This window comes from Giraffa tippelskirchi, chromosome 9, assembly GCF_054371585.1.
Source record: "Giraffa tippelskirchi isolate mGirTip1 chromosome 9, T2T-mGirTip1v1.2.pri, whole genome shotgun sequence".
NCBI lineage: Eukaryota > Metazoa > Chordata > Mammalia > Artiodactyla > Giraffidae > Giraffa > Giraffa tippelskirchi.
The window spans coordinates 105199359-105223996 of record NC_137283.1 but is presented as its reverse complement, the minus strand read 5'-3'; the positions used below and the strand labels follow the sequence as shown (position 1 = coordinate 105223996).

The following is a 24638-nucleotide window of genomic DNA, read 5'->3' as shown; positions in this document are numbered from 1 at the left end:
TGTTCAGAAAGGTTCTTAGTTATGGCTTTGTTGTGATGGCAGCGGCAAGTCCTCATTCATAGTTGGTCAGTGGAGACATCCAGGTCAGAGTCTTCTGATGCAGAATTGCTCCCACAAGTAGACACCATGGCTTTATTCTTCTCAGAGTTCCAGAAGAAGGAGAAAAGTCCTCTGTAGCATCTGGGATAAATTTTTTCTTTTTAAAAATTGTGAGCCTGAATAATTTTGCTTGATAAAATGAAACTTATTCCAGTGTTGGCAGTGACAGTATGAGTGTCTTGTTTTCAGGAAATGATCTGCAGCTCATAAATTTTGCCAAAACATAAATAAAACTAAAATATCCCTAAGTGAACTTAAAGCCATTCTGGAACAGCAAAGATCCCCAGTGAGATGAGGCTTGCTTTTTTTTTTTTTTAAAGTTAATCTTTGAAAATGAAATTTTACTTCCTTCCTTTTCCTTTTCAGTTTTCTTGATAACTTTTTCAACAGTTCAGTTGAAGAATTCATCACCTTTTGGTCCCAATGGAGTACTGCAGCAATTTTAGCTATTTAAAGTGCTTCAATTGGGATCTTATATTTTAATCCCCTCCAGCCTCTCCAAACACACACACACACACTGCTGGAAGGGCAGCTTCTCTGAGTCACCGACTCAGGCAGCAGAATGACATATGCTGTAGTTGTTCAGCAACACAGCTGACATGTATTTGAAAAGTGAAGTGTTAGTGTCATTTAGAGAACAGAGCAATTTCCTTCAGCAGAGATGAACGCTTGGATTAAGAGAGAGTACTTAGTTCCCATAAAATGTAGGGTCTGAAATAAGTGCCTGAAGCAAATCTCTTGACCCTGAAGTTGAGGTCAACGACTCTTGGGCAGGGTTAGAAGCTTAAAAAAAAATGCTGTTAATAGAGTTTAATGAGGTGAAGTTTATTTCCAAGTGAATCTTCAAAAGCCCTTCAGGCTGCACTTAGCAATTACTGTTTGCTTAAGAAAAATGACTTCACCTTTTCATAGCCATTGATTCTTATTTATTGATATTATTTTATTAGAGATATTAAAGTAATATGATTAAAATATTTGAGCATTCAGATGTTTATGTTTATTCCTTTTCCTTCTCCCTCCAGCCATACCAAAGATCTTAAAATTTTCTGAACAAGGCATGTTATTCTATTGTTAACCTTTAAACATGCTTTTTTCTCTATATTCTTTCCTCTGTCCCTCTTTGCCTGGCTAATTCTACTCATCCTTCAAGTCTCAAACTACATCTACTATCACTAGGTGGGGTGCCACATTTGTAATCTCCTTAAGCCCCTGGCACTTGTTACATTTTTAAATTGTCTGCCAGGACTTTCCATCACTGAACCTTAAGTTATTCTCTTCAGTGCCTTCTACATTTAAGGTCCTCAATTAATACTTTTTGGATGAATGAATAGACGAAGAATAGAATAATAAAAAACAATTAAGTCACTGCAATTAGTGGAAGTATAGTGTCTTTCAAATATTATTGTGCCTCAGGATCATTTAGAATTTTGATTGAAAAAAAGTAAATTCTTAGGTTCTAACTGCATGGCAAGCTACAAATAATTTGTTACTACCAGAACATAAAATGTGGAGAGAAAGTGGAGGTTATTAGGGTTGGAGATAATGCAGGGAGCAAAATTTGGAGAGGCTGGTCAGTGTGCTTGGGTATTATCTGCACACAGCTTACGAGAGAGTCAGCAAAGAGCTTTAATTATGATTATATTTCTGGTGTCTGTGTAGAAATTAGATTCAACATTAGTTCTCAACCTTGGTTGCATATTATAATTACTGGATAATTTTAACAAATAAGTAATGATACGTGGGTTTGCCCTGAGAGATTCAAATTTAATTGGTCTGAGGTATAGTCTGGACTTGGGCTTCCCAGGTGGCGCTGGTGGTAAAGAACCTGCCTGCCAGTGCAGGAGACATAAGAGACATGGGTTTGATCCTTGGGTTGGCAAGATCCCCTGGAGGAGGGCATGGCAACCCAACTCCAGTATTCTTGCCTGGAGAATCCCATGGACAGAGGAGCCTGGCAGGCTACAGTTCATAGGGTTGCAAAGAGTGAGACATGACTGAAAAGTCCATAGCGTTGCACAGAGTCGAGCATGACTGCAGTGACTTAGCAGGCATGTATGTAAAGTCTGGACTTGGAGATGGTTTTAAAGCTCCCCAGGTGATTCTAACATAAAGTCAATACTGAAAAACCACCAAAATGGAAGAGAAAAATAGTTCATACAATTTGGCCATCAATTAACTCTCATGTGACATCTCTTAAATTCTTGTGTATTGAGCCTGGTGGCTTAGCAGCAAAGAATCCGCCAGCAATGCAGAAGACCTGGGTTTGATCCCTGGGTCAGGAATATCCCCTGGAGAAGGAAATGGCAACCCACCCTAATAATGTTACCTGGGAAAACCCATGGACAGAGGAGCCTGGTGGGCTACAGTCCATGGGGTCACAAAGGAGTTGGACATGACTTAGCAACTGAACAACAGCAACATTTAGGAAAAGCAAATTATTGATAAACAAACCACAATGAGATATCACTACACCATACTAGGATGGTTAAAATGAAAAACAGTAGTAAAACTAAATACTGGAGAGCATGTGGAGCAGCAGAATCTCTTATACATGTGGGTGGGAATGTATGGAAGTTTCTTCAAAGCTAACGATGCAACTATGGTACAACCCAGTATTTGTACTTCTGGGCATTCATCACAGAGAAATGGAAACTTAGATTGACAAAAGTGTGTATACATGAATGTTTATAGCAACTTTAATTGTAGTAGCTGTAAATTGGGAACAACCCAAATGTCCTTTAATGTTCAGTTCAGTTCAGTCACTCAGTCGTGTCCAACTCTTTGGACCCCGTGAACCGCAGCACGCCAGGCATCTCTGTCATCACCAACTCCCGGAGTCCACGCAAACCCATGTCCATCGAGTCGATGATGCCATCCAGCCATCTCATCCTCTGTCTTCCCCTTCTGCTCCTGTCTTCAATCTTTCCCAGCATCAGGGTCTTTTCCAAGGAGTCAGTTCTTTGCATCAGGTGGCCAAGGTATTGGAGTTTCAGCTTCAACATCAGTCCCTCCAATGAACACCCAGGACTGATCTCCTTTAGGATGGACTGGTTGGGTCTCCTTGCAGTCCAAGGGACTCTCAAGAGTCTTCTCCAACACCACAGTTCAAAAGCATCAGTTCTTCTGTGCTCAGCTTTCTTTATAGTCCTTTAATGAGTGAATGGTTAAACAGTCACTGCTATGTCCATATCATGGAATACTACTCAGCCATAAAAAAACAACTGTTGACATAATGGATCAACTTAGATGGATTTCAAGGGCATTATACTTAATGGAAAAAGATAGTCTCTGAAGGTTACATACTATATGATTCTACTTATATAACATTCTCAGAATGGCAAAGCAATAAAAATGGAGAACAGATTAGTGACTGTGGTAGAAGGTGGGTATGATTACAATGGGGTATACAGAAAGAGTCGCTTTGTGGTGAGGGAATAGTTCTGTGTCCTGACTTGGTAGTGGTTACACAATTCTATACAGAGGGTTAAATTTCATAGAACTACATGTGCTTATAAGCACACACACACATGTACACACACAATTGAGTAGCAGGCAAAAAGTGAACGTCAAATGAAGTCTGTAGTCTAGTTATCAGTATGGTACCCATACCATTCCCTGGTTTTGATATAATACTACATTCATATAAGGTGGCACCATGGAAGCTGTTTAAAAGATCCATGGGATTCTGTGTGCCATTTTTGCAACCTTCTGTGTGTCTATCATTATTTATTTATATTTATCTAAGGTGACCAACCTAGACAGCTTATTAAAAAGCAGAGACATTACTTTGCCAACAAAGGTCCATCTAGTCAAATCTATGGTTTTTCTAGTAGTCATGTATGGATGTGAGAGTTGGACTATAAAGAAAGCTGAGTGCCAAAGAATTGATGCTTTTGAACTGTGGTGTTGGAGAAGGCTCTTGAGAGTCCCTTGGACTGCAAGGAGATCCAACCAGTCCATCCTAAAGGAAATCAGTTCTGAATATTCATTGGAAGGGCTGATGCTGAAGCTGAAACTCCCAATACTTTGGCCACCTGATGCGAAGAACTGACTCCTTGGAAAAGACTCTGATGCTGGGAAAGAGTGAAGGCAGGAGGAGAAGGGGATGAAAGGGGATAAGATGGTTGGATGGCATCACTGACTCAATGGACATGAATTTAAGTAAAGTCTGGGAGTTGGCGATGGACAGGGAGGCCTGGCATGCTGCAGTCCATGGGGTCGCAAAGAGTTGGACACGACTGAGTGACTGAACTGAAGTGAACTGAAGGTGGCTCAGTGGGAAAGAATCTGTCTGCGAATGCAAGAGCCACAGGAAAATCAGGTTTGACTCCTGGGTTGGGAAGATCCCCTGGAGAATGAAATGGCAACCCACCCCGGTATTCCTGTCTGGGAAATCCCATGGATAGAGAAGCCTGGTAGGCTCCAGTCCATGAGGTCTCGAAGAGTTGGACACAATTTAGCGATTACATTGGTTGATTTTTTATTTAACATCTTGAATTTATTTCATGTGTATATTTGTCTCCTCACCATTTCCATTTGTCTTACCACCACTATACCTATGCCCTATAATAACATTTCATGTGTACTTAAAACCAAGCAAAGGGTGGTTTTCCTTCTTTAAAAACTAAACTAGGCATTTTGGACAACACACTCTTGGCAATGGAACCTGGGAAATATTTATCAGACATGGTAGGGAAGGGTCTCTTCTTCATTATGAAAAGAACTGCAAGATGTCAATTGTTACAGAAATGAAATTAGATGGAAAATTTTAATAAACCATTTAAACTTATTTTTTTTTAAAGAGACCTCCTCCACTTCCACTGCCAGAGATCTTGAATAGACTTCTGGTCAGTCATCTGGAAATAATCCTTCACATAGTTGATGAAGTTGTCTTCCACTCTCAGAAAAACAGTCTTTTTCTATACTTGCTTGTATTTTTGCTTTAATGTCTTCTATAGAACTAGGCTCTTTCAGTGTTTTTGGTGTTCTTCACTATTTTTTTTTTAAGAATTCTTGACCTTTGATCTTGGTGTTGAAGTTTTCGAGGTTTTTTCCATTCTGGTTTGTTTTTTGTGCATTTTTGGCTGGAGTATCTTATATAGATTTCTTTACTGGAACTTTTTTTCTTTAGCTTTCTCATTACCAAAATCAACATTGTAGTCACCTTCAGCAGCAGCAAATTTTACTTTTTTCTGTTAACTTGATATCACTTCTAGGGGAAGGAAGGTTTTCCAGATATACTTCAGAGTTTCAGATCCCCTTTCTCTTCATCTTCTGAATCTGTATCTTCCTTTACAGCTGCTAAGTGTGTGCACTAATATGCACAAGCCCTGAACCACACTTCAACCGTAAGATTTCAGGTGGTGTTATTTCAAAGCTCTCACAGGAAACTGTTGGCTGAACAGACATTTTCAAAGTTGCCAGTGCTACTTTAATTGGACTGCTTTCATAATTCACTGCCTCTGCTTCAACAGTATGTGATTCATCCTTTGCACTAGCCCCTGAACTGACTGTTCTTAAGATAACTGTAGCTCATTTTCATCATAATCTTCATTGGCCTTTAGTTCACAACCAAAAAGATGGTTCTGGAACCTCAGGGTGCATCCCCACACTCACTGAATTTTCCATGAGGTTGATGGCACATGTTTGGTTGGAGAAAATGTGGACAGAGATAAACAACTACTGTTCTGGAGAAGTCATTATTTAAAAAATATATATAGTCATGTATTATTATTCATAGTTGTTTTATTCAAAATTTCATGCATTTATATTTTAACTCTTTAGTTAGATTGGCCCCACTCTAGTACTCTTGCCTGGAAAATCCCATGGATGGAGGAGCCTGGTAGGCTATAGTCCATGGGGTCGCTAAGAGTCGGACACGACTGCGCAACTTCACTTTCACTTTTCCCTTTCATGCACTGGAGAAGGAAATGGCAACCCACTCCAGTATTCTCGCCTGGAAAATCCCAGGGATGGCGGAGCCTGGTGGGCTGCCGTCTATGGGGTCGTACAGAGTCGGACATGACTGAAGCGACTTAGTAGCAGCAGCAGCAGCAGTTACATTGGAGATTTAAGTATAGTGGCAGTGACTTATAATTGTCCTGATTCAAGTTAATATAATTCAACTCAATTAAGTTAAAGTCATTTCAATAAATATTTGAGAGCCTATTAGTCACAAAATTAATGAGGCTTAGTTCTTATCACCCTTAATATTATATTGATCATCCAGCATAGTACAATAATATATATGCAGCAAGATTTCAAAAAATGGTATCATTTGACTGGCCTTACTAATTTTTATGGTGATGTCTCCATCTTTATTTACATAAATGCATCATTTTCTTTACTTTGTTTTCTTTCTCTGATAGGAATAAACATACATGTAAGGAAAATGTTTTCAAATTAATTTCTGTTGTTTAGATTTTTAAGCCATAAAGACTTAGGAAAACATTTATATGCCCCATACATTTATTTCAGGTTTTAAGTTGCAAGTATGCTTTAGTTTATTATTTTACAGCAGAGGAAATAATGTATATTTCTATTCTTACATTGAAAACAGAACAAAAACAGCTTAGGCTACCAAATGAAGCTCTTGGTCTTTTTGTTTTAATGATCACCGAGCTTAAATTTGTGGGGAGGAGGACAATTTTCTTAATGTTTTCTACCTGGTTCAACATTCCCAGACAGCAGTTACAAGCCAAATATAATTTCAGTAAATGAGAAATTCTTGTTTTCATGTACTGATTGGTTTTATTACACATGAAGTTTAATTGGGAGGCTTCTCCAGCTTATCTGGGTAATGATGAACAGCTGCAGTAGATTGCACTCCCTCCCCGACTCCACCCCTACATCATTTTGATTGAACAGCACCCAAACAAAACCTTGTACAACTGTGCGATAGGAGCATCATTTAACTGCACTGCAAACCCTGACTGCATTTGAGCCCAGCAAGCAGTTTCACAAGAAGCCAGAGGGAAACAAAAAGCCCGAGAGGAAATGTTCAAATTAGCAGTGCACCCTCACCCCCTACCCCAGACCACTGCAGCCATAAGATTTGACTACTGGACTTGCAATGTATTGTGCTTAACTAGATCTCTATCCCACATTAATAAGTGGTATCACCCAAAGCAGAAATGTGCTTGTCTAATTCAGAGGTGATAAATGGTAGATTTTTATATCCTCAGCAGAAGAATATCATTGGTAATTTCAGTAGCAAAGAGAAAGGATGCCTCTGACTGCCTTGAAGGGCTTATAAAGTGCCTTACCTATCTTACAACATCTTTTATAACAATAGCTAATATGTTAGAGCAGGCTTCCCCAGTGGCTCCTCCATAAAGAATCCACCTGCAATGCAGGAGATGCAGTTCAATTACTGGGTCAGAAAGATCCCCTGGAGGAGGAAATGGCTCCAGTATTCTTGCTGGAGAATCTCATGAACAGAGGAGGCTGGTGGGCTATAGTCCTTGGGGTTGCAAAGAGTCAGACATGACCGCACACTTGCACTTGCAGTATGTGTGAGCACTTACTGTGGGGTAAGCATTGTATTCATACTGTTTCACATGTATCCTCTCAGTTAGTCCTCTCCATGACCCTAGGAGAGATCTACCAGGCATATGTTAGAGATGACGCCTAGAGCTCCTATGAAGCTTGTCTAGGGTCCAAAGCCAATGAGACTCAGCTGAGTCCAGGTCCATCTTTCTGGGACATTCACTCTTACTCTAATGGGTAGGTTAACAGAGAATGCTGTACAAGGAACTCATTCAGAGAAGGTAACTTGATGGAGTAGTTGTTAAGGCAGCAGATAGTTTTCCACTTCATTTACCGATTGACCACGTCACCAAATATATAACCAGTACTCTCTCTATGGTTATCTACATGCATGTTTGGAATGACCTGCTCTTTACTATGTGGTACTGTGATGCTGCAGTGTTTGTTAGGGAGTTAAAGTTTTCAGTTCAGTTCAGTCGCTCAGTCGTGTCCGACTCTTTGCGACCCCATGAATTGCAGCACGCCAGGCCTCCCTGTCCATCACCAACTCCCGGAGTCTACCCAAACCCATGTTCATAGAGTCGGTGATGCCATCCAACCATCTCATCCTCTGTCGTCCCCTTCTCCTCCCACCCCCAATCCTACCCAGCATTAGGGTCTTTTCCAATGAGTCAACCCTTCGCATGAGGTGGCCAAAGTATTGGAGTTTCAGCTTCAACATCAGACCTTCCAATAAACACCCAGGATTGATCTCTTTTAGGATGGATTGATTGGATCTCCTTAAAGTTTTCAAGTAAAAACAATTTGCTTAGTAATAAAGGAAGAGTTTGTCTGTAATGCTTTAGATGGTAGATAAATGTATGCCATTGAGCCCCTCTTGCTGGCTCTTCCTCACCCGAGGCTCCTCTTCCCATACCCTCCTCCTCTTTTCTGCGCAGTTTGGTCCTGTCATGATCTTCATTTGAGGCTTTAAGAGGCTTAGTTACAGCCTTTCATCCCACTCTCTGCTTTAAAATGAATCACTTTTACCTCTCTTATCTTTTCAGTTCATGACAGCAAGGAAGTGGAGTAATAACTTAAGAGGGAGTTTTTGTTGTTGTTGTTGTTAAGTTATTTATTTTAACTGGAGGCTAATTACTTTACAATATTGTGGTGGTTTTCTCCATACATTGAAATGAATCACCCACGGATGTACACGTGTCCCCCATCCCAAACCCCCATCCCACCTTCCTCCCCATCCCATCCCTCTAGGTTGTCTCAGTAAAATCAGACAGACCCAGTTCAAATGCCAGTACTGGCACTCACTGACACTTAGCACTGAAGGCGCTGAATTTTCCAGAGTTTCAGTTTCCTCATCTGTGAAATGTGAAGTAACATGGACACAACCTTTTTGGATTGTGAGTTTCATTTGAAGCCTTATTCTTAGTACATTGTGCGTGTTAGTCGCTCAGTTGTGTCTGACTCTTTGTGACCCCATGGTCTGTAGCCTGCCGGGCTCCTCTGTCCATGGAATTCTCCAGGCAAGAATCCTGAAGTGAGTTGCCATTTCCTTCTCCAGGGGACCTTCCTGACCCAGGAATCGAACCTGGGTCTCCTGCATTGCAGGCAGATTCTTTAACGTTTGAGCCACCAAGGAAGCCCTTCTTGGTACATTGGAAATGCTCAAATATCAATCATGAATAATTGTCAACAACAATTCAGTCCCATTCATTTTGAATCCATTGTACTTGCTCTTCCCCAAATTTATTGTTGTTGTTGTTCAGTCACTCAGTCATGTCCAACTCTTTGTGACCCCATGGATTGTAGCATGCCAGCTTCCCTGTCCTTTACCATCTCCCGGAGCTTGCTCAAACTCATGTCTATTGAATTGGTGATGCAATCCAACCATCTCATCCTCTGTCATCCCCTTCTCCTGCCTTCAATCTTTCCCACCATCAGGGTCTTTTCTAATGAGTTGGCTCTTCACATCAGGTGGCCAAAGTATTGGAGTTTCAGCTTCAGCATCAGTCCTTCCAATGAATATTCAGTACTGATTTCCTTTAGGATTGACTGGTTTGATATCCTTGTAGTCCAAGGGACTCTCAAGAGTCTTCTCCAACACCACAGTTCAAAAACATCAATTCTTCAGTGCTCAGCCTTCTTTATGGTCCAACTCTCACATCCATACATGACTACTGGAAAAACAACAGCTTTGACCATATAGACCTTTGTTGGCAAAGTAATGTCTCTGGTTTTTAATACGCTATCTAGGTTTGTCATAGCTTTTCTTCCAAGGAGTAAACGTCTTTTAATTACATGGTTACATTTACCATCTGCAGTGATTTTGGAGCCCTCCAAAAGAAAAGTCTGTCATTGTTTCCTTTGTTTCCCCATCTATTTGCCATGAAGTGGTGGGACCGGATGCCATGATCTTCAGTTTTTGAATGTTGAGTTTTAAGCCAGCTTTTTCACTCTCCTCTTTCACTTTCATCAAGAGACTCTTTAGTTCTTCTTTGTTTTCTGGCATAAGGGTGGTATCACCTGCATATCTGAGGTTATTGATATTTCTCCCAGCAATCTTGATTCCAGCTTGTGCTTCATCCACCCCAGCATTTCTCCTGATGTACTCTGCATGTAAGTTAAATAATCAGGGTGACAATATACAGCCTTGACGTACTCCTTTCTCAATTTGGAACCAGTCTGTTGTTCCATGTCCAGTTCTAACTGTTGCTTCTTAACCTGCATACAGGTTTTCGGGAGGCAGGTAAGGTGGTATGGTATTCCCATCTCTTGGAGAATTTTCCAAGTTTGTTGTGATCCACACAATCAAAGGCTTTAGCATAGTCAGTGAAGCAGAAGTAGATATTTTTCTGGAATTCTCTTGCTTTTTCTATGACCCAACTGATGTTTGCAATTTGATCTCTGGTTCCTCTGCCTTTTCTAAATCCAGCTTGAACATCTGAAAGTTCTTGACTCATGTACTGTTGAAGCCTGGCTTGAAGAATTTTGAGCATTACTTTGCTAGCATGTGAAATGAGGTAATTTTGCGGTAGCTTGAACAATGTTTGGCATTGGAATGAAAACTGACCTTTTCCAGTTCTGTGGCCACTGCTGAGTTTTCCAAATTTGCTGGCATATTGAATGCAGCACTTTAACAGTGTCATCTTTTAGGATTTGAAATAGCTCAGCTGGAATTCCATCACCTCCACTAGCTTTGTTCATAGTGATGCTTCCTATGGACTTGACTTCACATTCCAGTTTGTCTGGCTCTAGGTGAGTGATCACACCATTGTGGTTATCTGGGTCATGAAGATCTTTTTTGTATAGCTATTCTGTGTATTCTTGCCACCTCTTCTTAATATCTTCTGCTTCTGTTAGGCCCATATTGTTTCTGTCCTTTATTGTGCCCATCTTTGCTTGAAATGTTCCCTTGGTAGCTCTAATTTTCTTGAAGAGATCTGCAGTCTTTCCCATTTTATTGTTTTCCTCTATTTATTTGCATTGATCACTTAGGAAGGCTATCTTATCTCTCCTTGCTATTCATTGGAACTCTGCATTCGGATGAGTATATCTTTCCTTTTCTCCTTTGCCTTTCGCTTCCCCAAATTTGGAAATCCTTGATTCTTCATTAATCTCTGAGCCTCTTTAGGCTCCACATATTTTTAGCAACTATGAAGACCATGTGTATGTTGTTCTATGCAGTTTCAAAACTTACATTGCTCTGTATGCTAGTTGCCAAGTACTATAATAACCATTTAAAAATATTTTCCCTGATATATTATTTTGCACCTGTGTAAACCTAAGCAGCTGTGCTCAGCTATGTATAAATGTTTGCTTATGTGCTTCTGTTACATTTATTTATGTAATTCTGTCTATAGCCAGTTGCTCTATTAAATGATAAACTTCTCAGGGCCAAAGACCTCACTCTACTTCTGCAACAGATCTGAGTATCCCCCCAAGAATAGATTTCAGGCTTTAATAGGATATTAATGACAAGTTTCCAAACATCATGTTCTCATCTGGGAGCACTGTTTCTTAAAGCAGTTTCTTAAAGCCATAGCTGGTGTTCTATGGAAATGTTCAACTTGGAGGCCTTCAGTTGGTGATTTTTCACATTTTAAAAATTAAAAGCACAAAGCTATAATTTGGGGAACAGCAAGTTAACAATCAAGAAAAAGAAAAAAAAGTTTAGTAATTGTTGTGACTTCTCTGGTGGCTCAATGGTCAATAATCTCTCTGCCAAACAGGAGACACAGGTTCAATCCCTGGATCGGGAAGATCCCCTGAAGGAGGAAATGTCAACCCACTCCAGTATCTTGCCTGGGAAATTCCATGGACAGGGGAGCCTGGTGGGCTACAGTCGATGGGGTCACAAAGAGCTGGACACAATTGAGTGACTAAACAACAACTTTTAAGAAAGCTTCAGATTATATTTGCTTTGACTAGTGAAGTGATTGATATGTTGGATTAAGAAAATATCAAGTCACACCCAATAGTCCAATGCTCATACTGCACTTTTAGAGCACTTAATAGGTGCCTTGCTAGGAGCTTGGTTTCTCTTGTTTCATTCAGCCTCCCTAGCACTCCCATGAGACAGGCGCCATGTTCCTCCCCATTTCACATTCTAGGAGACTCAGGTTAAGAAAGGTTTACCCGTTATTCAGGATGCAGCTGAAAAGAATTGGAACCAAGCCATGTTAATCACTGAGCTGTACTGCTTTCTTCAAAAGGATTTTGCAGATGATCTGTAAAGATAATTCTGATATTCCATTTTTTCTTCTTTCATAATACTACCCTTGCCTGGACCCCCACAAAAGGAGAGGAAATTTTATTAGTATGTTCATGATTAAGCTTGCTTAGTATAGATAAATAATTACAACTGCATGGGTTTTGGATGGTTTGCTAGGAAAATTTTTTTTAAAAAGAAAACTCTCTCCATATGTTTGCCTTCAAATGCTCCTGCTCTCCTGCAGCCTGGCTCTCCTTTCACTGCCTTGTAGTGAAGTATTCAAGGGAGTGTTGTCTTGTCAGAATGAAGTCATTAAGGAAAATGTCTCCTTGCCTTTTGAGTGGACAAGCAGGAAACATCGTTTGCTTTCCCTTTCTTTTACTGTTATCCTCTTCTTTTCCCACCTCAGTTCTATTCTCTTAGAATAAATAACAGCTCACTTCACCCAGGAATTGGGTAACTTGAGCCATCCATACAAGCACTGTCTGAGAAAGCTGGCTCTCAACAATTGCACTGCGTGCAGCTGCTTGGGGCCCTGCTCTTCGGCAGCCTCACCATCCCCGTCAGCTCCTCCTGGATTTCAGGACCCAGCAATTACAGAGCTGGCCTCTGGGCCTGCACGTAAAGCATGCTTTCACAATAAAAACATCCAGTTGGTCTCTTCCAACTTCAAACATTCTGTGAGTGTCTCAGCCATAAGTTGTAGAGGATCCAAGAACCTCTCAGTGGAGTCAGGACTAGAATTCCTACATTTGTTCTGGTTTACAACCAGAGAATTTACAAGGCGTAGTAACATGCTGTGTTCTATAATGTGATAGTGGACAGCAGAGGAAGATGGATAGAAAAGGATGCTGATCATGCATACACTTCAGGATCCTCAAATGCCTGGCTTCTGACAGGGGCTTTGCTGCCTTCATAATCGTCCCAAATTGTATACTCTTCAAGCCACTTAATTAGTGCATCTGGCTTTGGCTGACTGACTTTTTGAGTAGTTTAATGTACCTCGTGTTTGACTAAGAAATTTAAGCCCCTGAAGGTTAAATATGAGGAAGATAGTGCAAATAATACGAATAACTAACATTTCTTGAGTCTTTTACATGTAGTAGGCACTGTTTTAAGCATTTTTCTTTATCTAACTCCTCAGCTTTCACAACAACCCTAAGCAGTAGGTCTTTTATTAGCCTGTTTTTAGGATGAGGATGTTGAGGTAAAATAACTTACTCAGGGCTCCAGCTCAGGCAGTCCCAATCCTTAGCTTTTGCTGTTAGCCACTGTACTGTGGTGGTGTGAACTGAGGCATTCTGTCTTTATCTGGTTCTTTTGATGTCTTCGTTGTCTTCAGTAAGTCAATGAATTTCTTTTTGCCTTAGTCACCTCATCAGAAGATTTTATCTCTCTGATTTCCAGAGATGAAAATGGAATCACACGTTTCGTATAGGTGACTAGAATCAAACAATTGGCAAAATGTACTCTGATCAAAATCCAGGGACCGCAAGTGACCTGCCATTTGGTAACGGAACTGGGGTTGGCACTCACAGCTCTATTTCTCACTCCTCACCATGAAGGGTCTTCTACGGAATATACTTACACTGTAATAAGTATAGAGTATAGTACAGTGGTGGGCTTCCCTGGTGGCTCAGACACTAAAGCATCTGCCTGCAATGCAGGAGACCCAGCTTTGCTCCTTGGATTGGGAAGATCCCCTGGAGAATGGAATGGCAGCCCACTTCAGTTTTCTTGCCTGGAGAATCTCATGGACAGAGGAGCCTGGCAGGCTATAGTCCATAGGGTTGCCAAGAGGCAAATATGACTGAGCGTGCACGCACAGAATAGTGTAGTAGTATAGCAAGTGCAGAGCACAGAGTGGAATTTTCTATCTGTATTCAGTCAAAGTTTGATATAAATCAGTCTTCTTATCTTAACTTTAAAAAGTAAAAAATTCTATTTATTTTACTTGTAAATAATTGTATCTTTGCTCACATCAAAAGAAATTCCATGTTGTATTATAAAAGGGAATAGTTAACTTCTGTGACTCACATTATTATCTTTGAAAAGAGCCATTCAATAAATAAACAGCCCTTATTTCAGTTCAGTGTTGTTTATGTTTTCAATCTACTCTTCTATAAAATGTGGCATAAATAAATAAGTTGAAATTGTTTGTTTAGACATATCTAAAACATTTACTCCCACACAAGCGATGAAGTGTAGACTTTTCTTTTGAGGTTTAGATTTTTCTCACAGTATTATAGTGGTTAACTGGAGTTCCATTCATGTTCAAGTTCATTACATCTATGAAACCCTCAGGAAACACATTGTATTATTGTTCTTGAACCACTTGAATGTTATAGACTGAGTTTAAAAACTGTATCATGGGTAAAAAGCACAAAGTTGCATTATGTTTCTCTTCAAGGAATCTCAGGATTTCTAACTGTAGCTTTAACTGTGTTATACAACAGCTCTCCCAGACACCATTTTAAACAAGTAACCTTATTGATTATTTCTTCTTGCTTTCTGCATGTTTGTATGTGTAAATGGTGAAGACTTATAGTATTTTCTGTGAGCCCTGCCCGCACCTAACCCATACTAAGAATTTCCAATTTCTTTACATTGGCAATAACTTCTCACCAGGCCTTTCATCTTATAAGGGTCCCTTAAAGGGCAGGAGACCCACCTGGACCTCAGACTTTGGAAAGCCTCCTCTCCTCCAACCTGTGGCCTGTTAATGTCCCCAGTTCTGAAAAGGAGAGAAAGAAAGGAAACAATGCCTCTCATCTACCTTAACCTCTCCTTAAGATACCAGTCTATGATTTGGTTAGTTTTCACCTTCACATTCTTGGAAGGAGATCTGGTATGTTATTTTGGCTTCCTTGCCTCCTTCAGTCCTTGGAAACCTTCTCATCTTTGTGACTGCAGCATTGGCACAGTTGACCACTCTGTTCTCTGAAGTCTTCACACTTTTCACTTTCTAAATACAATTCCCCTTTGGTTTTCTTCTTAGCTCTTTGACCACTTTTCCTTTTCTTCTCTTTACTTTGTTGATTCTTCTTCCTTCTTCCTAAATGTTATTAAGTTTCCAACTGTCTTTCTTGTTCTTTACCTCAAATTTACAGATCACCCTGACTTTCACCCAATCTCTTGGCATGAACTCCAAAATTTTCACTACAAGTTCTGCCTCTTGTTTGATCCTCTTATCTGAACACCAGACACAAACTTCCAGCTGATCCTTGAATTGCTCCAGCTGGAAGATCTAAAGCATCTCAAACTCAATATGTATAAAAATAGAACTATCACCTTCTCTCTAAAACCCATCCTTTTGCTTTGTGGACACTGGTAAATGTCATCACTGCTGATGGGTCCGTTCTATCTTAAAATGTCAGAGTTCTTCAACTTCTCTCTCTATCTCACTTCAATATCTGATCACTTGCTAAAATCCTGGCAATTCTATCTTGAATGCCTTTTAAATCCAACTATTCCCATTGTCCCTCTAAATATGTCACATATTATCTCTCAGTCTAGATAATTCTATGTTACTGATTAGTGTTTCTGATTTCAGTACCCGCTTCCTTCTCTCCACTTCCAATGTATTCTCTCCATATCACCAGAGTGGCCTTTATAAGATAAATCTTAACAGTAGATGCCTCTGTCTATAAATCTATAATTCGTTAAAGATCCATAGTGTTAGGTAAAAAAAAAAAATCCTACAAAGGAATATAAGGAATAGTTTTGATATTAGTAAAGATAACATACATGTACACAGTCCAGCAAAATGTAAGCAGTGCTTATCTTGTTATTGCTGAGTAGTAGTACTGGGATGAGTTGTATTTTCTTATTTTTGCTTGCTTGTATCTCTATACTGAGCATATTTTACTTGTGTAACAAGGCAAAAATATTTAAAAGTAAACTGGTGGGATTAAAAGGAGCTGATCTAAGTAACTTTGGAAAACCGTGTTTTTACTAGATGCTATAAAACTGAAAATGAAAAGAATGATACATAAACACTGTACTCTAGTTGGGAAATTCATTTCTTACAGGGTTATGGGTTAGCAGTTGTGAGACTACTTTGCAAGTATATAAGGAATGAACAAATATGTAAATAAACTGCAGATAATGGGATCACATTTCTAACTGGAAGGGACAGAAGTTACAAATAAGTAGGGAAGGCTGAAATAAACCTGACAGTAAAAGATTAGAGTTGGAAACATCAGTATGAATGCATGTTTAGTTTGATACTTGAACAGAGGGATACAAAAGAATTATTGATATGTGTGTTTACATGGGTTAGTATGCATGTGTGTATTTCCTAGCTCTGTCCTTTGAGAGGGCCGAGAAGCAGTGAAACCTCAGCAGCAACAAGCACACCAGCACCTAGACCTGGTTTCCAGAAGTCATTTTCCAACACTAGGAACCAAAGCTCCTTGGAGAAATGTCTGATTCTAGTCCTGGGTCACAGAAAATCAGTGATGAGCCTGGAGCACTCACAGTGCCAGAAAGAGAGGAACTGCATTAAAAAAAAAAGGTGGAGCAATTCAAAAGGACACAGGAGCCAACTTGAAAGAGCTTGAAATGGCCAAAGATAGAACAAATTTCAGCAGAGGGAGAGAACTGAATTATACCTCAAAGAATTTTTTAAAAATTCCGACTTTCATACTAATATAAATAAATGGTTGATTAAATAAATAAATGAAGGGGGAGGGGCAAATCTCTCTTACAGAAGAATTTCAAATAATTTAGGTATGAATAGACACCACTCCCCTGTCTGAGGGGGAGAATTTAATTCTCTTCTCCTTTAGTGTAGGTAGACTTAGCGCCACTCCTCTAGTGAGTGTTGTTAGAAAACAGAAAAGTTGTCCCTATGCAGTGGAGAAAACTAATAAACAGTACCTTAATCATGTGATCACCTCACCAGTGATTGACAAGTGTTTTTAACATTATGTTCCTTATTATGTTCCCCAGGATGAATGGGGCGTGTCACCTCTGAGGTATCCTTCCCTCAAGTCACGAGAAAACAATAAATAAACTAAAATTGAGGGATGTTCTACAAAATATCTGACCAGTAATCTTCAAAAGTGTCAAGGTCATGAAAAACTAGGAAGAGTAAGAAACTTTCACAGATAAAGGAGACTAAGGAGACATGATGCAATGTGGTCCCCCGGATCCTGGGACAGAGAAAGAATATTAGTGGAAAAACTGGTGAAATCCAAATGAAGTCTGTAGATTAATTAGAGGTAATATATCAATGTTAATTTCTCATTAATTAATGTTAATTAATTAATTGATTACTGTTAATTTCTTATTGGAAAAGACCCTAATGCTGGGAAAGACTGAAGACAGGAGGAGAAAGGGATGACAGAGGAGGAGATGGTTGGATGGCATCACTGACTCGATGTACATGCTCTGGGAGTTGGTGATGGACAAAGAAGCCTGGCGTTCTGCAGTCCATGGGGTTACAAAGAGTCAGACATGACTGAGTGACTGAACTAATTAATGTTAACTTCTTAGTTTTGACAGATGACTCATGAGTATGTAAACTGTTAAGGTTAGGAAAGCTGGATGAAAGTATATGTAACATTCTGTTTGATTTTAGCAACTTTTCTATAAATCAGGTACTACCCCAAAATACAAACTGGAAAGAAGGAAAGAAATACATTTCCCTGTCTGTACAGGGGCTTCTCAATTTGTCTTCAAAGATTCATCTGGAAGTTTTTCAAAATTACATGCCTGGGCACCACCTGGGAGATTCCGATTCAGTGGGACTGTGATTGAGTCAGGAAAACTACAGTACATAATTGTAAAGTGGCACAGAAGAGCCTCATATACTTCAGATATTGCAAAAACCACTTGTCTATAGTACAGACAGAGCCTGCCTGCTTCCCCTGGGCAGACTTTTAAACTTTTTATAGGAAACTGTTGCTCAGAGACCACAACTGGAACTGCCTTTTATAATTATAATTCACAATATACAAATTAATAAGGCATTCTGAATATAAGGAACATAGCTGGTCACACAAAGAATTGCATGACTATGTATTTTACTTCTAAATACAGTACATTAGAAGTTTTCCACTGGACACCCATCAACCCAAAAGCTTATTAAATATTTATGAGCCAAGAAATTATTTCCACACCCTCATTTTGCATTTTGTTTGCTTTGAAGTGAAAATTTACACGATGTCTTTCCCTTGGGATTTTCATGTGGTCGTCCTGTACTTGCATGCTTTTTGTGAAACTGAAACACTCTAAAGTCATTTCAATGAACAGGAAAAAAAAAAAAAACAACTTGGTAAGATGTAGGGGAAAGTTAAAGAGTACTGGAGAAAAAGATTGAGATCAGAGAGTCCATGTAAATTATATCCCAAGTGTTCGTACATGCCTCTGTGAGTGTATGGGTGCACGGAGTCTCTTACTGACGTCTATGGATGCCTAGAGATTCATGAAGAAGAGTCGGGGTTTCTTAGACTATAATTTGAAAGAAAATATGTGTACATACATTTTTTCTCTGGGCCATGATAGCAGTAAGCCATAAAGAGTTAAGAAATGCTGGCTGTGTGTGGTCTTTTTGGTAATGATAACATACATTTGTATTAACTAATTTGCTACACTTTTAAAGTAAATAACTGGCAAATAGATGCATTGTGATGTGATCTCATAACAAGACCTATGGCTAGTGACCCATTGGAACACATATAAAATGTTATTTATTTTTCCCAATAGAGAGTTGAGAAAGGTCTCAGAATGCAATGAACATTCTCAGAAAGGGTGACCAAAATGAAAGCCTCTGCTCAGAGATAGAGCATTCATTCATCAAGTGTTTACAAAGTCTTTATTATGTGCCAGGCACAGTTCCAGGGTTTTGAAATAAACTAGTTGACAAAACAGAGAAACATCTGTCTCTCACAGTTTACTTTCAAGTAGGGAAGATAGACAATAATGAATAAGCAAAATAAGTAAATGACATAGTAGGTCAAAGAGTGATATAAATGCTGTGAAAAAGAGGAAAAAATAGAGTAGGGAAGGGGGATTGAAACTGCCATTTGGAGGTGGGGAACGATTGTGTATTAAATAAGGTGAGAGGGTAGTTCTCATTGAAGAGGTAAGATTTGAACAAAGATTCAAAGGCAGTGATGGAGTTAGCTGGGTGGATTCTGGGGAAGAGCATTCCAGTCAGAGGGAACACAGAGCGAAAGTCATGTTTGGGGAGCAGCAAACAGGCTTCTGGCTGGAAGAGATAGTGGTGAGGAAGGAGGAGGAGGATAGGAAAAGAGGCCAGAGATGCAATGAAGCAGGGGGTGTTTTGCCACTTATTTAAGGACTTGGGTTTTTTCTCTGCATTTGATGAGAGCCGTAACAGGTATTTCTCTCCCTTAATGTACCTTTGTCAGAAATTGTCAAATTAAGTCAATACAAAATATGGAAGGCTAGAGAGAATTTGATAAACAAAATTAACATATTAACTATATGTAAAAGTACAGAAGGTAATTGTTGCCCAACCACACAGGAAATAGTTATATTCAGTTGTCTATGTATTAGAACACATATAAAATCTTAACACATTCAAGAAAAAAGAAGCAATACGTAACATACTATCTCACAACAGTCTCACAAAAGTAGACATTAACAGGAGTAGAATAGTTTTTAAAAATGTATATCCATTTGGAAGTTTAAAAGCACTCTTTTGAACAACTCTTGGTTTAACAAGGGTATCAAATTCAATTACAAACTAGGAAAAAAGTAGTGATGAGAAAAACACTGTTTATTGAAACCTATGCAACATAGTATGCTACCCTCAAGCAGTAAATTGAATTCAGAACATTTCAGGATCTCTTATGTTGAAATGATGGCATTTATTGTGAAGTAGTGGACCCTGAAAATTAGCATGGAAACATGTAGACTCTAATGTAGCTGTAGAATGTACCTCTAAACTCTGCTCACTTTGTTAGTAGAAGTATCTTTTCCTCTCTGACTAGGGAAGCTAATCTCTTTCAGCCTGAAGACTGCAGTGGCCCCCCTTGAGGCAGGTTTCTTGCAGAAGATGCTGAGGACTGGAGGGTTTTAAGCAGAGGAATAACAGTTTGTTTCAAATTAATGGCTGTTATATTGCAAAAGACACTAGAGGGCAATAATGGATGCTGGGAAACTTATAGAAGGCTGTTACAGTAATTCAGGTGAAAGAGGATGGTGCATGGACCATCAGGGAGCAGGGGATATCACAATGATTTTAGTGCCTTTCTCTTATGAGAAGATGCAAGACTCTGGGGTCATTGAAATTCTTCCTTAGATATATGTCTTACCTACCTACCATATATCCAAAAGACAGAATGCTTCATCCTGAATTCCTTTCAAGGCATACTTGTAGGTCAGTAGCTGTAGTGGCTAATGATTTGACCCTCATAGAACTGGAATGGTAGGGGACATTGTTTGTAGTGCATTCATTGGTCATAAATTTGACCAAGGTTTAGGAGGCAGTTCCTGACCAATTTGTCTCATGGTGCTAGGAAGGCTTATTCCTAGGTCAGGCAAGGATTCCATTGTTAGGTCACTCAGTGTGCTATTTCTGGACGAGGCCCTGTTAATAGCATTCTCTGTTTACAGTGGCTTTGTGCTCTCCAGACGGTTCCCCTCTTCTCCCCTGACCTGTGAGTTCTTTGGAGACTCCCATCATCAGATGCCTCTGATGTGATGGGCAGTGCATGTTGCCCTTTGACAGACCACTCCCAACCCTCAGTCAGCTTCTGGTTTTAGATGATCACTCCTTGGATTCCTGCTATTGAAGGTCTTTGTGTGCTCTGGGCAGGCTCCTTTCTCATATTACCTCAGGACATCATTTCTATTATATTAATTTTAATTTTATTTTGTCACACAAAATAATTACTCAGTGGCTTGAAGTCACACACATTTCTTATCTCAGGTTCCATGGGTCAGGACTCTGGGCCCAACTTAGCTGGGCCCTCTGCTCAAGTTTCTCACAAGGCTGTAGTCAAGGTTTGCATGGGATGCATTCCTTTCTGGAACTCAAGGTTCTCTTCCACACTCATGAGATTGTTGGCAGAAGTCTGTTTCCTAGTGGTTGTAGGATTGGGGTCCATGTTTTCTAGCTGGCCATCAACCAGGGGCTTTTCTTAGCTCCTAGAACATGCAGTTCTCTGTCATATTCCCTCTCACAGGCACTTTGACAGCACGGCAGCTACTCTTTTGAAGAGAGAAGTTGAATCTCTATCTTGGTTGCAAAGAGGAAGTTTTATGCAATGTACTGTAATATAGTCACACAAGTGGCTATCCCATCCTCTTTTCCTAATCATGGGAGGGACATTCCAACACTTCATCACACAATGAAACATAATCAAAGCAGTGATATCCAGCCACTTGTCATATTCTATCAGCTAGGGGCTAGTCCCAGGTGCTGTCCCCATTCAACAGGAGGCAATCGTATGGAATTGTGATTCATTGGAGATCTCCTTAAGTTATGTTCACCATACCCTCTATAGGTTTCACACTTGGATCCTGAGTTTCACAGACTTTTGACCACCATCAGGGAAACACAATTCTCAACACAGACTCAGCTTTCTCTGTCTTGCCACCGAAGCAGCCTGCTGGATTTTCTTTCCTTTAAGATTTCTTGGGCAGGAGTTAGAGGCATTTCTACTGTGTTCCACTGGAGGATAATGTGTGATTCCCTCTGGTGTTCACTTTGAAGCCCAATTTTTTTTGAACTTGAAGCTAAGGAAGTTGAAACTGACATGACATCCCTGCTCTTTTGTGGAAAAGAACTGATTATCCCAGCATAAATTTCTCCAAATAATTCTTCTCAAATTTTCTTTCTTCTTCATTTTCTGACTTCTTTGTGTAAATTTAACCTTGCCAATGAGCTCAAGAGTCAGAGTCTTTAATTTCCTTAATAGGAAACCAGTAGGCTACCATGTAAAATTCATAAACTAAGAATAGCCGCACATATATCATTTTAAAATGTGAATGACTACTATAGGAAATAGTTAAGATTAAAAACTGGGTGCCATTGGAAAGCAGGACTGGGTATGGGCAAGGGTAAGGCTGGTCACTGCTATTTTTCTTCATAGTCTTTGCAGGACTAATTAATTTTTATAATATCTACCTGTATGATTTGGATTTGAAGGGAGATACATTCAAAGAGTCATTTTCCTTTGGACTTTTACCTTTCATATGCTACTGGAGGACCAAACATTGAAATTTTTCTTCTTCAGGTAAAATATTTTGAAATCTTCTAAGGAAACATGCCTAAAAATGTTAGCTGTGATGAGCCAATTTGCCATCAACCTTCTATACTTTAAGTCAAAACTCTTTGTCTAAGTTATTCCTATTCCAAAGCTACGATCCAGTCTCAGCTGAAAATGTATTTGTTGAACACAAGCTACATTAATGCCTTGTATTTAACATTGTTTAATGTTGAATTTTTAATTGCATGTTTGACATTCTTGGAAGTCAGTGCTCACTTTAGCGGAATACATTCTGTCTAAAGTGTACACTAATCTTCTTCACTGTACTAATCTTCCACATTAATATCCTAGGCATATAAATATATGCAGAGAGACGCATATACATTGGAGACATAAATTTTGTGATGTATAAAATCAAAACAAATATTGAAGTGATGAGAGTAGCATTCATAGCTGGGAACCAAGCTACAAGTGTAACATGAGGAAGCCTGTGCCAGTGATCATGAGGGTTAGGCCAAAGTCACAGCAGGGATAGTCCCTGTAATCAGCAGCTAGAATTATCAATATCTAGGCTTGAGTGGCCTGATGCTCCAGGAACTCTTTTTTGAGCTGAACTTTCTAACACTTGAAAGGCAAATTTGAAAGTAGAAGTTTCTATTAAGCTTAATTGTTTATCTATAGCAAATTAAGCCAGACCATTTTGGAAATGCTCAACACTTAAGATAATTTTGGTGGATAATAGGAAATTCTGGGCTTCCCAGGTTGTGCTAGTGGTAAAGAACCCACCTGCTAATGCAGAAGACATAAGACATGCAGGTTCAATCCTTGGGTTGGGAAGATTCCCCTGGAAGAGCACATGGCAACCTACTCCAATGTTCTTGCCTGGAGAATGCCATGGACAGAGGAGTCTGGTGGGCTATAGTCCATAGGGTCACAAAGAATTGGACACGACTGAAGCAACTGAGCACACACGCACAGGAGATTCCAGCTATTTGATCTATTTGATGCTCCACTCTCATCACCTTTGTATGAAGTGACGATGAAAGAAATTCTCAAACAAAATTCTAGAGTCACATATAGACATTTGTTAACATTTATTACTAAGCAGGGCCAAGCCAGCTTGACTCTTTAAGACTGAGGCGGTCTTACCGATCTGATTTTAGGTGATTTAACTGCCCGCTACATGGAAAGTTTAGTTGAGGCAGACATACTGACTTCCTGGAGACAGGATTTTGTTACCCTGACAGGTGACATCAGGCAAACAGAAATCTTCTGACTTCCCAGCTGGATACAGGACAGCAGGCACAAGCTACAGGTCAGGTTAAACTTTTATTCCAGGATGGAGAATCTCTCCAAACTATTTTATTTTACCTCTTCTATATGTCAGTTATTATTGTTTAGTCACTCAGTTGTGTCTGACTCTTTGAGACCCTATGGACTGTAACCCTCCAGACTCCTCTGTCAAGGGGATTTCCCAGGCAGGAATACTGGAGTGGGTTGCCATGCCCTCCTGCAGGGTGTCTTCCCAACCCAGGAATTGAACCTGCGTCTCCTGCGTTGGCAGGCAGGTTCTTTATCACTAACATCAGCTGGGAAGCCCCTCTACTCATATAGGTGTGTTACTCACTCAGTCGTGTCAAACTGTTTCTCCAGGGGATCTTCCCAATTCAGGGATCGAACCCATGTGTCCTTCATTGGCAGGTGGATTCTTTACAACTGAGCCACCAGGGAAGCCCCCTCTATATATTTAGGGTGCCTATAATTTCATCACTGAGAGCCCATTCCTAATATTCTTTATGCTAATTTCATAACTCTCTGGTGTAGATGGAGGAAAGCACCTGAAAGCTGTGCTAGCCTCCTCTGAAGTGTGGGCTTCCCAATTAACTGTAACTAAGTAGCTTACTGACCATCCCTGGGATGGGAATTTCTGCTTAGGACAACACACAGAACCTAAAACTTTACTTAAACTAGTAAGTGCTATTTATGCTGAAGAAACAACATTTTAAAGCAAAGCATGGACATTGTAACAATATCTATTAGCTGGATTACATGCAGTTGCATTTTCTGACAAATACTATTTTCCTGGAGCAGGCAAACACATGTTATTGAGAACAAAACACTTGAGAGGATGATACTGCATTCATCTTTCACACTGG

At 39.7% G+C, this 24638-nt stretch overlaps 1 long non-coding RNA gene and 1 pseudogene across 1 annotated transcript in view; one reads left to right on the top strand and one right to left on the bottom strand.

The window, feature by feature from the left end:
• Positions 1–24638, top strand: part of LOC145521257 (uncharacterized) — a 222634-nt gene that overhangs the window by 62521 nt on the left and 135475 nt on the right. The window lies entirely within an intron of this gene.
• On the bottom strand, positions 4896–20984 carry LOC145520852 (nucleophosmin-like; annotated as a pseudogene).